The sequence below is a fragment of the Cricetulus griseus genome (assembly GCF_003668045.3).
Source record: "Cricetulus griseus strain 17A/GY chromosome 1 unlocalized genomic scaffold, alternate assembly CriGri-PICRH-1.0 chr1_0, whole genome shotgun sequence".
NCBI classification, from domain to species: Eukaryota; Metazoa; Chordata; class Mammalia; order Rodentia; family Cricetidae; genus Cricetulus; species Cricetulus griseus.
The window spans coordinates 132,095,391-132,111,732 of record NW_023276806.1 but is presented as its reverse complement, the minus strand read 5'-3'; the positions used below and the strand labels follow the sequence as shown (position 1 = coordinate 132,111,732).

The 16,342-nt window shown below is 39.0% G+C and overlaps 1 protein-coding gene across 3 annotated transcripts in view; it reads right to left on the bottom strand.

Moving 5' to 3' along the window:
• The window catches only part of Slc16a7 (solute carrier family 16 member 7), a 153,165-nt gene that overhangs the window by 69,704 nt on the left and 67,119 nt on the right, over window positions 1-16,342 (bottom strand). The gene's annotated exons all lie outside the window — the stretch shown is intronic.

The window sequence follows — 16,342 nt, the reverse complement described above, 5'->3', positions numbered from 1 at the left end:
ATGTCTATTTAAATAAATTGGTGCTAAATCATGCCTGTGTGTGTGTGTGTGTGTGTGTGTGTGTGTGGGTGTGTGTGTGTACATATAATAAGATTTAACAAAATAATTCTAAATACTATCAATAATAAACAGATTTTAACAGTGGGTAGGAAAAAAAAAACATTCTATGGATCTGTTTCAGAAGTCAAACTTCCTAAACAGGTCTTAATATCTAATAGAACAAATGTCTTTATTCAAGATGCAAACCTCAATATGGTACTGAATATATAAAACTTGGTATAACAGATAATACTGACCAGAGTAAGCAAAAGAAAAAGTGAAAACTAGATTCTTTCTGTTAAATAACCAGTCACCCACTTTGGCTCTAGGGCTGCCGAATACAAAGTGTTGAGAGAAGACATCATAACCATTGGGTCAATGATACTGTGTAAGAGGATGAAGGATGTGTGCAGAGCAATAGAGTAAAGGAGACTTAAAGCCCCTTCCCCTAGAATGAGATTGATGAATACTCTCTATGCTATTCTAGAGTCCTCATCCAGTGGCTGATGAGAGCAGAGACAGACATCCACAGAAATACACTGAGCTGAAATCTGGAACTCAGTTGAAGAGAGGGAGGAATGAAGAACGAAGGGGTCTGTACCTGGTTGGAGAAACCCACAGAAACAGTTGGCCTGAAAAAGGGAAAGCATATCGACCCCAGATGCTCTTTGGGAGGACAGTACAGGACTAATCCAGCCCCCTGATCATGGATGCCAATGGGGAGGCCCCTGCACTCCTGGGAGCCTCTGGAGGTGGACTGGCGTTTTGCCCTGGTGGGTGGGAGGGACTTCGAGAGCCCATCCCACTTGAAGGGATTCGCTCTGTCTCTGAACACATGGGGAGGGGCCTAGGCCCAGCACAGGAAGATTTGGTGGACTTGGTGGAGCCCTGGTTAGGGGGCCCTACCCTGCCTGGGGAGTGGCGGGTGGATGGGGTGGGGGGTAGGTTGGAGGTGGGGGAGAAGGAATGGGGGTGGGGGAGGGAGACGGAGTGGGAAAGTACATGTGAAAATATTAATAATTTAATAAAAAAATGCAAAAAAAAAGGAGCCACTGACTGGGTCTAAGAAACTGACAAGGAACAGAGCTAAAGGCTCACTCATTGGACTTCCTGGGCCTATAGAACAGTAGTCTGTTCTGCTTCTAATGGAATGCTTGGGCATTGCCATAGCTTTCAAAAGCAGGGCAAGTCATAAACTGCAGCCTACCCCAAATACCAGTGTTCTTCGTCAATGCAGGAAAACCTTATAGCTTTTTTTTCTTTCCTCTGGCATAGTGGACTTCACTGAGTGCAGGGCACAGCCTCAGAGGAAAGCCTGAGGCATCCCTGAAAACTGGATTCTGACCACCCCCCACCCAGTGCTGTAATTAACTGCACTCATGTCTTACACATACTAGTTAAGAAGCAAGAATAAAAGGGACTCTGAGAAAATCTCAGGATGCTACAAATTCTACCTGCTCACCAAAATTTCTATGAAATGTTACAGTGTAAAATCTAACTGATCCACATTTTAGAAAAGCAAATCTATATCCTAGGTACCTTTCAACAAATGCATTAATAATCAAGAAGCCCCAACTTAATTGTTTCAAATAATCTAGTCACATCCTTTCTCTACTGATTCTGATCAGTCATGGTCTAGTTTATAGACTCTTAGGCAGGCACAAACACACACACACACACACACACACACACACACACACACACAGAGAGAGAGAGAGAGAGAGAGAGAGAGAACATATAAATTTATTGTTAATTTTAACAATGCATGAGCATCTTTTACAATTTTGTAAATAAACAATTATAAAGAAAACATGAAATTTTTATTTTAATTTCATAAATAAAAGTTTTCTGGATTTCTTTCTCCCTTTCCATTACAAAATAATGCCAACCTTTGTAGTTTTCACAGGAGTACATCACAGTTTTTAACATGATCTCTTGGCTGTACCTATGTATGCCACATACTGATCATCATGAGCTTTTCAGGGTAGATTAATAAATAATACTTTAATGATTCCATTACTTCTAGGCATTCAGTTGAATTGTTTTTGTAATCCACAACCTCAGTCTACTTAAGGCTCTCTGGCATTCCAAACTACAGAATACCAGCACATTCCTTTATGAAGTGTGAAAGTTTCTTTAATTTCTTTAAATATGACCAGACTGTGTCATATTTAATCTTCAAAAACAAGGTCCTGAAATAATGTACTCAGCAAATGAAGGCCCATATTAAGAGCAGTTTGGCCCCACTGAAAATCCTGCAGATTTGTTAGATGTAAGCAGGAACTCTTTCTCACACATACCCAACGCTGGCCTATGTGTCACTTAAGTAGGTTAATATGTTCCATAAAGAACAATCATGTGATAATTTTGTTTTCTCTTTCTTCTTTCCTACAAGAACAAATATAACGATGCAAAATTAATGTACAGAGTTTTAAATTGAAGTGCAACCTTATTCAGTTTAACAGCTGGAATCAAATGGAATCCAGTTTTTTTCTTTTCCAACCTATAATTGAATTAAATTGAAATCTGATCCTGGGAGGTGGGTTCTTCCAAGTGGACCATCTTTTAGATCTTTATCGACTGATTTACTGTGACATACAGGCAAGAAAGATATCAATAGTACATGGCCCTCAAAATGTCAGCCACACAAAACCTATTTTTAGTCGCAAACACTTGCAGTGGTCAAAATGACTCTGAGAGTGCTAATTGATGTTAAGGGTCAAAACTAACTAAAGATTTCTCTGGAACTGGTAAATTAAAGAAATATACTATACTAATGCATAATAAATCATGAAGAATTATAAGTGAACCATTTATACCAAAACAATTATCCTAGTTTATCATAATTATGCTTTTAGACTCACATAGATAACAGCTACAATAGGCTAAATGGTAGGTATATTCATGCCCCAATTCCCGGGATATGTAAAGATACATAGAATGGCAAAAAAAAAGCAACACATCAGATCTATACAAGCTGACGAGTGAGACAAATGTTAAAAGTCAAATGTGGCTCTGTTTAATTTTATTAAATTTATCTTTATTTCCAATGTAGTAGTGTCTTGCCTGAATGTATAAGTATCCACCATATGCAGACAGTGTCAGTGGAGGCCAGAGAGGATGGAGGACCACCTGGAACTGCAGTTACAGCTACCACGTGTGTACGGAAACTAAACCCAGATCATCAGCAAGGGCAGCCAGTGCTCTTAACTCCTGAGCCATCTCTCCAGTCAGCTTCTATGTGTTTTAAAGTATGCCCAGCACTAGGATACCAGTGTGGTGTTCTGTCTGAGTGAACAATACCACTAAGTGTGGATATACAGAAACAGTCTGACAATCAGGATTGCTGGCTATCCTGCCTCCATAACTTATCTTTGATCCTCTCTTTCAAGGAAGTTTCATAAAATGAGCCTTGATCAGCTCAAGTATGTTAACATTGGATCTGACAGAACACAATTACTTTTCACCATCACCTTAACATCTCATGGATAAGATGGCAGCAAAGGCTACCCATGGCCCCAACTTGCATAGACAGAATGCTGTTCACAGAAGTCTGTCCTTTGGATGCATTCAAATCCCACAGATAACTGTTTGCAAATTAGTTTGTTTACTCTAAACTCAGTCTATTCTCCTGATAAAAACTCGTACTAATCCTCAGAAGGAATGGTCCACTTCCCTCACCACCTGAATGGAAATAGGCAACTAAATCCCCCTTGGCAGGTAGGCAATCATTTTCCTGCTAGTCACCACTGTACAGAATTAAGTTCATATGTACTACCTGACATTGTGGCTCATGCCTGTAATCCTTGCATCAAGAGGCTGACAAAGTAAGATCTCAAGTTTGAAGCCAGCCTATAGGATGTGTAAAAGCCTTATCTCAAGACCAAAAAAAAAAAAATTGGTTTTTTTCCTATTAATTTATCTCTTGTAGGTCCATTCAAGAAGGCTTCTGATGGGGACTACAGGAGGTTTTCCTTAACCATGCAATGTGCATGTGCTTATATACCCACACAAATTACCCAGGGCAATGCATAAAAAGCTATTAACTGCAAATAGTTTTGGGAATGAGCGCCATATAACTTGTGGGGCTTTAAGAAATGTTTATAAAGATCATATAATGAGTGCATATTATTTTTCTATTATAAGCTTTATATATTTTTCATTAAAAGCTTTATAACATAAGAGCGCTAAAACACAAAACTTTAATGTGCACATATAAATCTGTTTCTTTAGAAGGTGGTTGTATTCAGTAGCCGGTAGATCTATTTATATTAAAAGAGCTGAACCCTGTGGCACAGGCCTGTGACCCTGGCAACTCAGGAGCCTAAGACAAAAGCATCACATATTGAAGACCTGCTCATTATCCAGAGTGAGTTCAAGTCTAGCATAGTCTGCTTGATAATGTGGTATCTCAAATTCCACAAGCATAGATAGGATATATATATATATATATATATATATATATATATATATATATATATATATATGAAAATATTTGCTTCCTAATGCTTCCATTGTTATTTTTCTAACATCACTTTCATCATGCTGGGGAGATAACAGGCCTTGATTTTAGGAGTCATTAGAAATAAATATCTTGCCCATAATCCTACCACCCAAACCAGACAGTCTGCTTGAAGTAATGGGGCCACATAGACCTGGATCTCCTCCTATCAATGTTAAATTTCTGATGAGACAGACCTGGGGGCATGCCTAAAATACTTAGAACTTCTCTGAGCAAGGCCAGGAAGTCATTTACATACTTTGCTCATATCTAAAGACCGCCTCAGAACAACCTGTTGAAAACTTGACCAGCACTTGAGAGATTTGAGTATCTACTTTGCAATCAACCTACAAGGATGACTAGCTGTCCTACTTTGTGTCTTCTTGCTGTGATAAACACTAAAACCTGAAGCCACGTGTGGAGGACAGGATTTGTTTTATCTTAAAGCATACAGTCCATCATGGAGGAAGTCAGGGCAGGACTCATGGCAGGTACCTGGACACAGGAACTGACACAGAGGCCACGGAGGAACCCTGCTCACCTGCTTGCTCTCCATGGCTTGCTTATCCTGCTTTGTTATACAAGCTAGGACCACCTGTCCAGGGCAGCACTGCTCACAGTTGTCTGGGTCTTCTGATATCAACCATCACTGAAGAAAACACTCCTATAGACTTGCCTATAGGCCGACTCTATAGTCATATTTTCTAAATTGAAGTTTCCTCTCCCTGGATGAACCTGGCTTATGTCAAGCTGACCAAACGAAAACAAAACAAAACAAAACAAAACAAAACTCAAACCAAACCAAACAGGAATAAACTAACTAGTACACTGACCCTTAGGTTCTTTCTCAATTTCAAAAGGATTAAATTAATACTGCCCTTAAGAAAAGAATCCTTTAAAATCCCTGGGTATTTCTAGCAAAATCACATGGCTAGGGAGTACTTTTATGACTCTTCCATTATAAGCCCATTTTTCAAACATCAAATAAGAAAAAAATAAGTATTAATATTATGCCCTAGTCTCAATAATAGGAATCAGAAATAAACTAGAATCTACTCCAGGTTTCTGGAAGGAACAGTACCATTCAAGCAGGCTTAAAGTGTCACAACACAGTGAGTCGGCCTGGCCAGAGACATGGGGCCACACACAGTCTTCCTTGTCACCAAGATGAGCCGCTTCGGTCTACTGACTCCCCTAGCCACCTGACAGTGGGACTCTCCAGTGAACCATTGTTCCTTTCAGAATCCTGGTCACTCTTAGTTCCACTGTGACACATGTTTCTGTAATTTAGTGCTTTGCCAGGTAATGTCACAGGATTCTACAGTTTCTGCCCCGCCTCCTTTGAGTCATAATGTTAATACCATGAGGGAACTGGACTATCTAAAGGATATCCCTGCCAGGACATTGGCTGGAAGTAATCTTATCATTTTGATAGGTTCTTGTACATACCATAGACAAAAGCTGTGAAAAGTATACAATAACATGGTATTTATTATGAAGTGTTCAGTGAAAATGAAGATATAGACTTGTTCCAGCAAAACTCCAAAGTAGTATTGAAAAACACCATAGTAGTGCTATTAGCTACAGTACTCGATGAGGGATGTAAGAAAATTAGATTTCCTCAAAGTAACTGGGTGTAGTAGAACCATTATATAACATAACATAAATACTTTAGTGCTATACAGTTACTTTCTTGCTCTTTTTAGTTGCTAAAAACCCACCTTGAAAATGGTTTTAATTGGTCAGATATGATCATAAAGTGAAATAAAGAAATAAACTAAACTTGTATCTGAATATTTCTGTGCTGACTTTTACAACTTTTCTGTTTTGTTTGTACCTAAGTGAATCAATACTCTTGAGCAAGTATAAAGATTTTAAGTGTATACATACAGATGTAAATAACATTTTCTGATCAGCAACTGACTACATAAATAATATTTAAACAGTCACATTATAGCTACGAATCAATGAACAGGGCACCTGGCACTTCAACGTGAATATATATAATATATATATATATATATATATATATATATATATATATTGCAGTATTATTTGATACTATGGGCCCTATTTTGCAGACACAAAACTAAAGTTAAGGACTTACATATCTTGTTGCAAGCCTTAATATGTACCTGAAGGATGTATCTCACTTTAGAAGGAGGCTGTTAAAGAATTAAAAGCTGTGAGCCCTATGCTGTCATCACTTTAACTCCACTGTCTCCCTCTGGCTGTAATTATCCTTCCACAGTGTGACTGGGATTTCTGCCCTCCAGCAGTCCGGTGATATATTTCCCCATCGATTCAAAGAAACAATCATTTCATAATTTCCAAAACAGGAAGAACAAAGGAAACCTGGAGTCCTTTTTAGAGCATGTAGGACCGTGTAATATTTAGGCAGGAAGTGATAGAAACCTGTTGACTATGGGTGTGTGGGAGCCTAAGAAAATGATCAGTTTCCCTTTCTCCATCACAGAAGTTTTTCAGTGTACAGCGATACCTCCTCTCATAGACCTACTGTAAATTGAAAAGTACCAAGTTGGAAAACACTGACTGGCAACCTGAGGAGCATCACTGCTTAGCAACATGGCACATGGTAGAAGAGATTGTGCATTCTCATGACCCAGCCCGTGACCAGTATTCATGTGACTCACCAGCACCATTCAGCATTCACCTCACAAATCCAGAAAGAGCTTGGAGCTCCACATTCACTTTCTACTGAATATGATCTAATTTTTCAATATCAAAGTCAAACAATCAAAAGCAGCAAGTCCAACCACACAGTTTGAGCACCATCTATACATTCCTAGGTCAGTCAAATTGTGTATGTTTTGATAAGAATTCACACTCTGGTACTTCTCCCTGACACATTTTCCTGTCGGCAGAGTACAGTTCTCACCTACAGATTTTAAGTGTGGTCATGTAACGTCTTTGAGTCATGGGATGTAAGTCAGTGCGGTATAGGCTACAACCAAGAGTCAGCTTAAAATTGTGTTGGCATATCTGACTTCACTCAGACTTCTTAAACGACATCTGATCTCATTAGCCTGGATTCCTGAAAAGAAAAATGTTCCTGAAAGTCAGCAATCAGAGTAATCATCAGAGGCAATGCTAGCAAACAACCCCCAAGAGGCAAGAAAAATAGAAGCAAATGTGTGCTGTTGTGAGTGCAAAGACATTGGAATTGCTTTATAGGGCAAAAGCCATCTGAGGTAGGTACAGAAAACAAAGGATGATTTGTGCCATCAGCTTGGGGGATGGACATTAGCAAGGAGGCCCTGTTAGAGGTTAGGGAAATGGCAACTCATTTTAGAAAGTGGAAAATATCTGGTAAACCCTCCCGCCCCCCCCCCCCCCCCCCCGCCTCCTGTGATGTACTAAAAAGGTATTTGAGTCTCCAGGAAAGACTTAAGGATAAGATGTTAGAAACTTCAGTTGTTGTAATTAACTAGATTATTCATTAGTTTGGAAGCTAAAACACCTTAACATATTTAGCTGGCCTGCAAACAGAGATGTAAAAAGAAAAGAGGAATGCATTAACTAACATCAGAAGTGACAATCACAGTAACTTAATCACTGGGCAGAATCTCCCAGGAGCCTCAGCAAATATACATGGATAAGACTGAATTCTGTAATACTGTTTTGAAACCCTATTTATTCTTTACTATGAGATTTCATAGGGACACGGAGGAACATTTTTGAGTGACTAGTATCTACAAATGAACCTTATAACCATTCATCACATAGGCACATTTGGTTTTGCTTGAAGGGGGATTGTTTTGCATCACAGACTGCTGGCCCTCAACTCTTCATGTGGCTGAGATGACCTCAAACTTCCAGGCCCCCATTGTTGGTTTGATTTGTTTTATGTGTGTGTTGGAGAACAAACCTGGGGCTTTATGTCCATTAGGAAGTCCTCTACACCAAGTTTACAGCTCTAGCCTTGGGTTATGTTTCAGTTTTCTTTTTTCTTATTATGCTAGAAACTTTCATGTTTCACTTGAATGAAGCTACTTAGTTTTTTTTTAATAATATCAAAACCTTATAAGCTTTATAACTCTTGTAGTTTGAGGCTACTAAAATACACAATCAGAGTTATTGAACACAGAAGTCTGAGATACTGAGAGAACAGATATGATGGCCTACTTTGCTACTAAGTGACCAACAGGATGACAACTCACAGGTTGGAGACTCTCTCATGCTGGACAATGGGATTACTTAGAACTTACTCAATAAGGAACTAAAATCTGTGAAATCTCAACATCTTACTTTAAATGATATACAACTTCCAGAATTTTACATTTTTTTAAAAAAATATTGAAGCATGGTAGCAGGTGTTTGGAACTGCAGAGAGTGAAATTACAGATAAAGGAAACAACAGCCCCTTCATGTCTGCTGGTCTTTAATCTCACATCAAGACTAGGTTAAATCAAAAGCAAGGTTACCAAGCCAGAGAAAACATCTTAGCATCCTTTAAATTTTTCTTTAGCGTATGTGTGTCTTATTACTAGATTTATTAAATTGACAAAATTTATTATTTTTAGTGTACAACACAATGTTTTAATAGAAGTATACATTGTGGAATGGTTAAATCAAGTTATTTTATGTATCATTTGACAAACAGCATTATGTTGTGAGAACATCTAGACAGGTTTTTTTTTCAGTTTAAAAAAAATCTGTTGGAAGGAAGGTAGAGCAATGGAGATCAGTATGTCACTCCTGTCGATATGAGAAACTCAAATTTTATGTATTAAGCATATGAAGGGTGGCACATATGAAACAGAAGTGATGGCATGCATAACAGTCTTCACTTGACTGGACTTAGAATCAACCATGAAAGCACATGAATGGGTGTGTGGGTGAGGGTGTTTCCAGAATAGTGAGCTGAGGACCGAGGCTCGGCTATGGGCATCACGACCACACTGGCTGCAGTCTAGGACTGAGATTATAAACAAGAAATAGATCTGATCTCCAGCACTTATCCCTTGTCCCCTGACAATGGACACAATGTGAACAGGCACCTGACACATCCCTGCTGCCATAGCTTCCTAGAAATGACAGGTTGTACTCTCTAACTTGGAGCTGGAATAAACCTGCCTTCCCTAAGTTGCTTTTGTGAGAGTATTTTGTCACATCGATGCAAATAGTGAAGCCGTACAGTATGGCTGTTTGCACTAGCAAGATCTTCACTCACATGATTTAAAAAATGCTCTGAAGAGGGGCATGCTACCAAATGTGGTACCAGCCTTACTGGGAAGCAACAGGTACCAGAGACAGGAAAAGACAAAAGACAGGCATGATTCCAACAGGCTGTAATTTGAAATGTGATTTTCAAAATTAGACACAATTCGGAAGTTCAATGCCTACCCACATCGGAGTAAATGCTAACGATGTGCCACCATTTAGGCAGGTGACGGTCAGACTTGTATTTTAATTTTCTCATGCATAAAATGATAGGCTGAGAGGAAGCATTTTACAATTTTTTTTGAGTTACCTTAGTGTCAGTCTATCACAGTGAAACAGTCACCTCAAGCTGACTGCCTTAGTGTGAAATATAAATTTCTTCCCTGATCTGAGAAATGGTACTGTTTGCCAAACCAAATAGTGAACAGATATATAATATTTGTACAGATTCCCCAAGATTTCAAAAACTGGTTTGAATGAGAAAAGTGCTTTTCAAAGAATCATTGGACGAATTCTGTGACCCAAGCAGACATGGCCTGTGCTTAGGAGTGGAGTCCAAATGTGCTCCTGAAGCTAAGTCTTCCTTCTTAAAAGAGTACTTAGAGCTTTGACCCACTCTCAAATAACAATCTGGTTTATATAAAAAGCTACCATAGGGGATGCTCAGAGAATCTGATATGAGTGAGTAGTTTTCATTAATCAAGATCAAGATGGAGAAGTATATTTTCAGGCTGTTAAAAAGAAAATGCTCCCATACAACTGAGACAATTTGGCTCAATACCACAAATCAATCACATGAAAATGTTTCTGAAGATAAAAATGAAGACAGCACCATGAATACTGTGTCTATATAGTCGGTGTTTGAAAGCAGTGCAGCCTCCAATCAACAAACCAGGCATTTTATACAGTTCCATTTCTGAATAATTTATACACTATCAGAAACATGTACTGCACAACTAACAGATGACACCTGTATTAATCACATCCTGTAACATTAAGAAATTCATGTAAAATAACATTTAAACAGTTGCTGAAACACTTGAGAGGTTGTGAAACAAGAACAAACTTTGTGATAGCACATTGGTGGGGGCTAGTAATTGCTAACATTCATACAAAGGATTCAGTAAAACCAATGTACACAATGGGGATTATTTTTTTTCACATTTTATGACGTCTTCAAGATTTCAAGACTTCTTGCAAATATCCTCTCTAAGGAAATATCACAGCCATGTACCACTAAGTCCTGAGCTCTAATCCCTGGAGTTTAGAGTTCAAGGGCCACTAGAGATTGCATCAGGACTTTCTAAGAGAAGGAAGAGAGATTTGACCCCCATGCCATCTGCCTTACTATGATAATGCTAAGGCACAGGCAACGGATATCATCAGGTACCAATACCTCCACCTAGCACTTGCAACTTCTATTAAGAAATGAGTAGTCATTATTCTTTCTAAGTCACCCAGTCTCAGGTATGTTGTAACAGCATAAAAAGCAAGACTGACACAGGTATACTAAATGGGGAGCTGAACTGGGTGAGCAGTGTTAACTACCAAGATGTGTTACACTAGATGGTTGTATAACAACAAAAATCTCAGTAAACAGTTTCTTGAAGAGAAGACACTACATCAAGATACATGGAGTTGGAGGGACATGAGAGCAAGAGGAATAATCTATTTAACTTGAAGTCTTGGAATTATATTCTGCTTTTTATTTTTATCAGCAAAGGCAAAACTGGAGTGGCCTGCATCTTAGAAAATAACCCCAAGGATAAGGCAAAATGTCGGTGACAGAGGCTATGACAACAAGATGCTTAGACATTCCTGCTGTCGCCATCCAGGCAGTGGCTCACTGGTAGAGATTTTGTGTCTCACCGAAGTGTTCTAGAAGAGGTAAGGCACAGCACACAGTGGAAGTCTTGGGGAAAGGCAGGCAGAGGGCAGATCTGAACACCTGCCTTTAAGGAATCTATCAAGGTTAGAGCCGTACATGCCCTTGGGGAAATCTTTCACTAAGAGAAGGTGTGTAGAAGAGGATGACACACTTAACTTGGGATGAGTTCCAGTTAGTAACAACTTTTAAAAATACTACTGGCTTTAATAATGAGCATTTACATAAAGATTTAAAGATCACCTCCCCACAAATACAAGCTATGTGCCCCCATATATTTTTAGCATTGGTGTTAATATGACCAACAGGGCTGGGGCCTGTACAATAACAATCTGCTGGACCTAATAACCAACTTGCACACAATTTCTAAATTTATGCTTTTTTTGCAGATTTTTAAAAATTTAATTAGAAACAGGATTGTTTTACATGTCAATCCCAGTTCCCTCTCCCTCCCCTCCTCCCCTACCACCCCCCCCAACTAAAACCCTACCTATCACATATCCTTTCTGCTCCCCCTGGAGGGTGAGGCCTTCCATAGGGTGTCATCAAAGTCTATCAAATCCTTTGGGAAAGGGCCTGGGCCCACCCCTGTGTGTCTTAGATCAGGGAGTATTCCTCTATGTGGAATGGGCTCCCAAAGTCCACACCTATGCCAGGAGCAAGTACTGAACTACTACAGGAGGTCCTGTAGATTTCCAAGGTTTCCTCACTGAAACCCATATTCCTGAGGTGGGACTGATCTAAATTTATGTTTTTATTAGAAAGCACACTGTAGTTAATATTAACATAAAAAGTCAAGTTTCTTAAAATCATTTAAGACACCATTGCAAATTCAAAAGATGAAAACAACCACAATCCTTTATTAAACACTTCTGCCATGAGGAAGATGCAATATATGTGAGATACATGAGTATATATAGTAATTTCCTAGCATACACAATGCCCTGGGTTTGATCTCTTCCTACTCCAAGTAAATGGGACATGGCAGCACACACCAGTAACCTTGACTTGTGGGTGTAGAAGCATGAAGGTCAGAAGTTCGAGATCATCCTTGAATGCCCAGTGAGGTCAAGACCAGTTTTGGCTACATATGATCTTCTTTCAAAAGATGAGAATAAAGAAAGTATGAAAGAAAGGAAAGAAGGCAAGAAGGTAGGAAGGAAGGAATGAACTAAGAAAGAAAGAGAAAGAAAGGGGAGAGGGGTATGCAAAGGGAGAGAGTAGAGGAGGATTGGAGAGGTGAAGAACACAATAAATTAACTGTAATGTGGCATGTTTTATTTCTTAAATTTTTAAAAAGTATTATTATAATCCAAAGCATTCTCATGGAGAAAAAGAAAAGTGATTTATATTTTTACTTTACAGAAATTACAATTTCAGTTAGTAAGGGTTGTGCCTAATTGTCTACAGCTGTTTTTAGTATTCAGGCATCTGTACTGGCCTGCCCTTGGGGTTCTGACAGGATATGTCCTCAGCTGTAGCCACTAAGAACACAACCTGTGCACATTCACTATGATCCCTTTCAAAGGGGCCCTGCCTACCCCCCCTGCTTCTCTGCCTATCCCCCTCCTCTTTCTATGCCTCTCTTTTCTCTTCTGCCGCTCCTGTCCCCAGAGGCCACTGTCCCTCCTCCCCTCCCTGCTTTTCCCATTTCCTTTCTGCTAATAAAAAAACCCTCCACATCAGCTCTGCCACATGGCATCTTTCTCTCTCAGGCACTTTTAAAATTACAACAGTTGTCTTAAAGTACATTACAGGACTTGAATAATTTAGCAAAACTCTGATAATTCCTAAATAGCCTTCATACAAGAAATACCTTACTGTTAGTATAATAAAAAAATCAGGAGTTACTCAATATTTAAAAAAAAATAGGAAAGAAAGAAAATTATGTCACTACACTACAAAACAACTGAAACCATGTTTTTTTTCTAAAAAAGAAATCTAATTTAAAAACATTAGCTTATTCAAATAACACATGTCTTCAATAAACAAGAAATTTAAGTTTTTTCATTCAATTACTGAAAGAGCATAGTGAAATGCTTTTAAAATGAAGCAAATTGTTTTTACTCAGGAGCACAATAAATCAGAACCAAACTGTCAGTCCTTAGTCACCAAGACCATCCATCTGCACAGTGCCTCTGCTGTCAGCTTGAGGTTTGAGGCTTAATCATTTCAGAAACAAGAAAGCCATGAGTCATCGTTTGCCCAAGAGACACTTGGGTACACATATTCATGCCATTGCCTTCATAAATTTCTTGACAATTTGCCTGAAGGTCAATCGGCAACGAAATAATAGAAATCATAGATTTGGAACAGTATATGGGGAGAAGGATTTAATGAATATTTATCCTGCATCACAATTTGATTTTATGTGCATATGCAGTAGAAATATGATTCAGAATGCAAATTGAATAAAACATATACTAGTCTTATAAGATGTATTTAATAAGGGGGTGCTAAAAAGAACCAATGAAAACCTCAGAACTCTGGATCCTAGGTTATATATCTTGTATAGAGTTAAATTTCACTCATTCGTTTGTGTCAAATAAAGTATCATGTGTTAATTTACAAAGCCTACTCAAATGCCATTGCATCATGTATCCTGTTTGTTCAGACTATGGTGAAATCATGGCTGACTGGAAAACAGGCCAGGAATTTCCCTTTCTTACATATGCCTCTTGAAATAACTTCATTTGCTTTTATATTTACTCTGGGGTTTGGCCATGTGATTTCTTTTATTAGCTTACTCAGGCTGTTGTGGTAACACAGCTCAACAGACTATGTGGCTTCCACAGTGCAAACTGGTTTTCTCCAGAAGCCTAGGTCAGGGTTTCATTATGGAAGGGTGCTAGTGAGGGATGTCTCACTGTGGAATCATCTGTTTTCCATGGCTCTTGAAAGGACTAATGGAAATCAAGATCTTATGAGATCACTCATGTCACCAGACCAGAGTCTTCCTTCATGATTTAATGAACTTCCAACAGCTCCATCTCCAAATATCATCATTTAGGGCACTATACATGTCAACACAAATTTGCAGAACATGAATATTCTAATATTCTGTCTATAATATTGTAGCCAATGAATGAATGAGTCATTAGTAGACAAATGAGTCAGTAATAGGCATGAATCAAGTCGATCGATCTCTGAAAAGTATTCATGTGGTAGAGCCTGTTGTCACTTACCAGACCTCAAAGGTTATTTAGCTTCTGATTCTTGTCACCACCACCTGTAAAGGAATCTCAGCTCGCCTACTGCATAATGAAAGGTATGAGGCTGGTCCCACAGTCATCCTTGATAACCCAGGCATGTTGAGGTATGTCCAAGTATCCCTGAAAAGATCAGCATCACCACTCTCCAAGAAAAGTGCAACTTACTATTTCTAGACCTTCCCAGCCTGCTCGTGTACTTGAGTTATTTTTTGTACTGTAATGTGCAAGTTTGGTTTAGGATATCTAAAAGCCATATCATTTTCTTTCAAACATGACCCCACTGTGGGCTGCTGAATTCCACACCAGATCCTAATTGATTTGATTCCTTGCCTAAAGTTCTGATACTTTAGTAACAGGAACACAGTTCCCTAGCTTTATTTCTACCATTCTCCTTTTCCTAGCCTTTATGCACATCATCTCTCACTAGAGCAACAATAACAGGACACGTGACTTTGCCTTCACCTAAGCAGACCTATCAGTAGTAGAGATAATCTTGGTGCCCTGATACCAAGTATCAACACAGTCCTGAAAAGCTGCTGGTCTCACTAGCTGACTGCACCACTCAAATGTCAACACTAGTTTATAATCTGAGCTCCTTGTGCACCATGAATGGTGATACGAGTGACTGGTCACCTTGGAGAGTTCTATTACTAAAGTTCTGCCACAGAAAAGAAGCTTCGATTCTACCATTTCATTCATGAGACTTCAGAAAATCAGCCATTCCTAGGAGTTGGTCTGGTAATACTAAAGTCACAGTCATAGAAGATGCTATGTGTGGCCCATATCTTCACTACACGTACAGTTGTTTGGGAGAGAACAGCAAATAAGTAAAAACATGTTGTGAGTCTCAATAGCAGCTTATCTCTGCTTGAGCTGACTGAACCATCTGAAATAGAAATTGGCTTTGGTGGCTTCTTTCTTAGTTCTGTAATGTTACATAATACTTCATACTTTAGTGCATAGGAGCAAACGTTAGCTCAGTACACAAGGAGAGTGTTTCGTGGTCTAAGACAAATGCATGAGGGCATAATTTTCTCATCAAACTGCTTGAGGGAAGGTGGTCTTCTATGACAACACCTGCATTCAGTAGTGTTACTACACAGCTGAGTGGATCATGATTACATTTTGGCTTAATCTTAAATGATTAAATGATTTACTAAGATGACTAGATGAGAGGAAAAAAACACCCAACAGGAATATCACTTATGGTTCTTGCAAGAGAGGTAATGATACTCGTGGATAGAGCTGGCTCTCTCTTCCAGTTGTCACTAGTGATGGGTGCCCAACAAATATTACAACAAAGTCCAGTAGAGCTTCAAGTGACTTGTAGAGACTGGCACACAAGGTGCACATGAGATGTCCTATAGGCTGCGAATATGTGTTGCTTTTATTGGTGAAAAAAAAAGTTTTGACCAATGGCCAGGCAAAATATAGGTAGGTGGGAAATCTAAACAGAGTTAGCGAGAGAAAGAAGGTGGAGTCAGGGAGATGCCATGTAATGCCTGAAGGAATAACATGTCA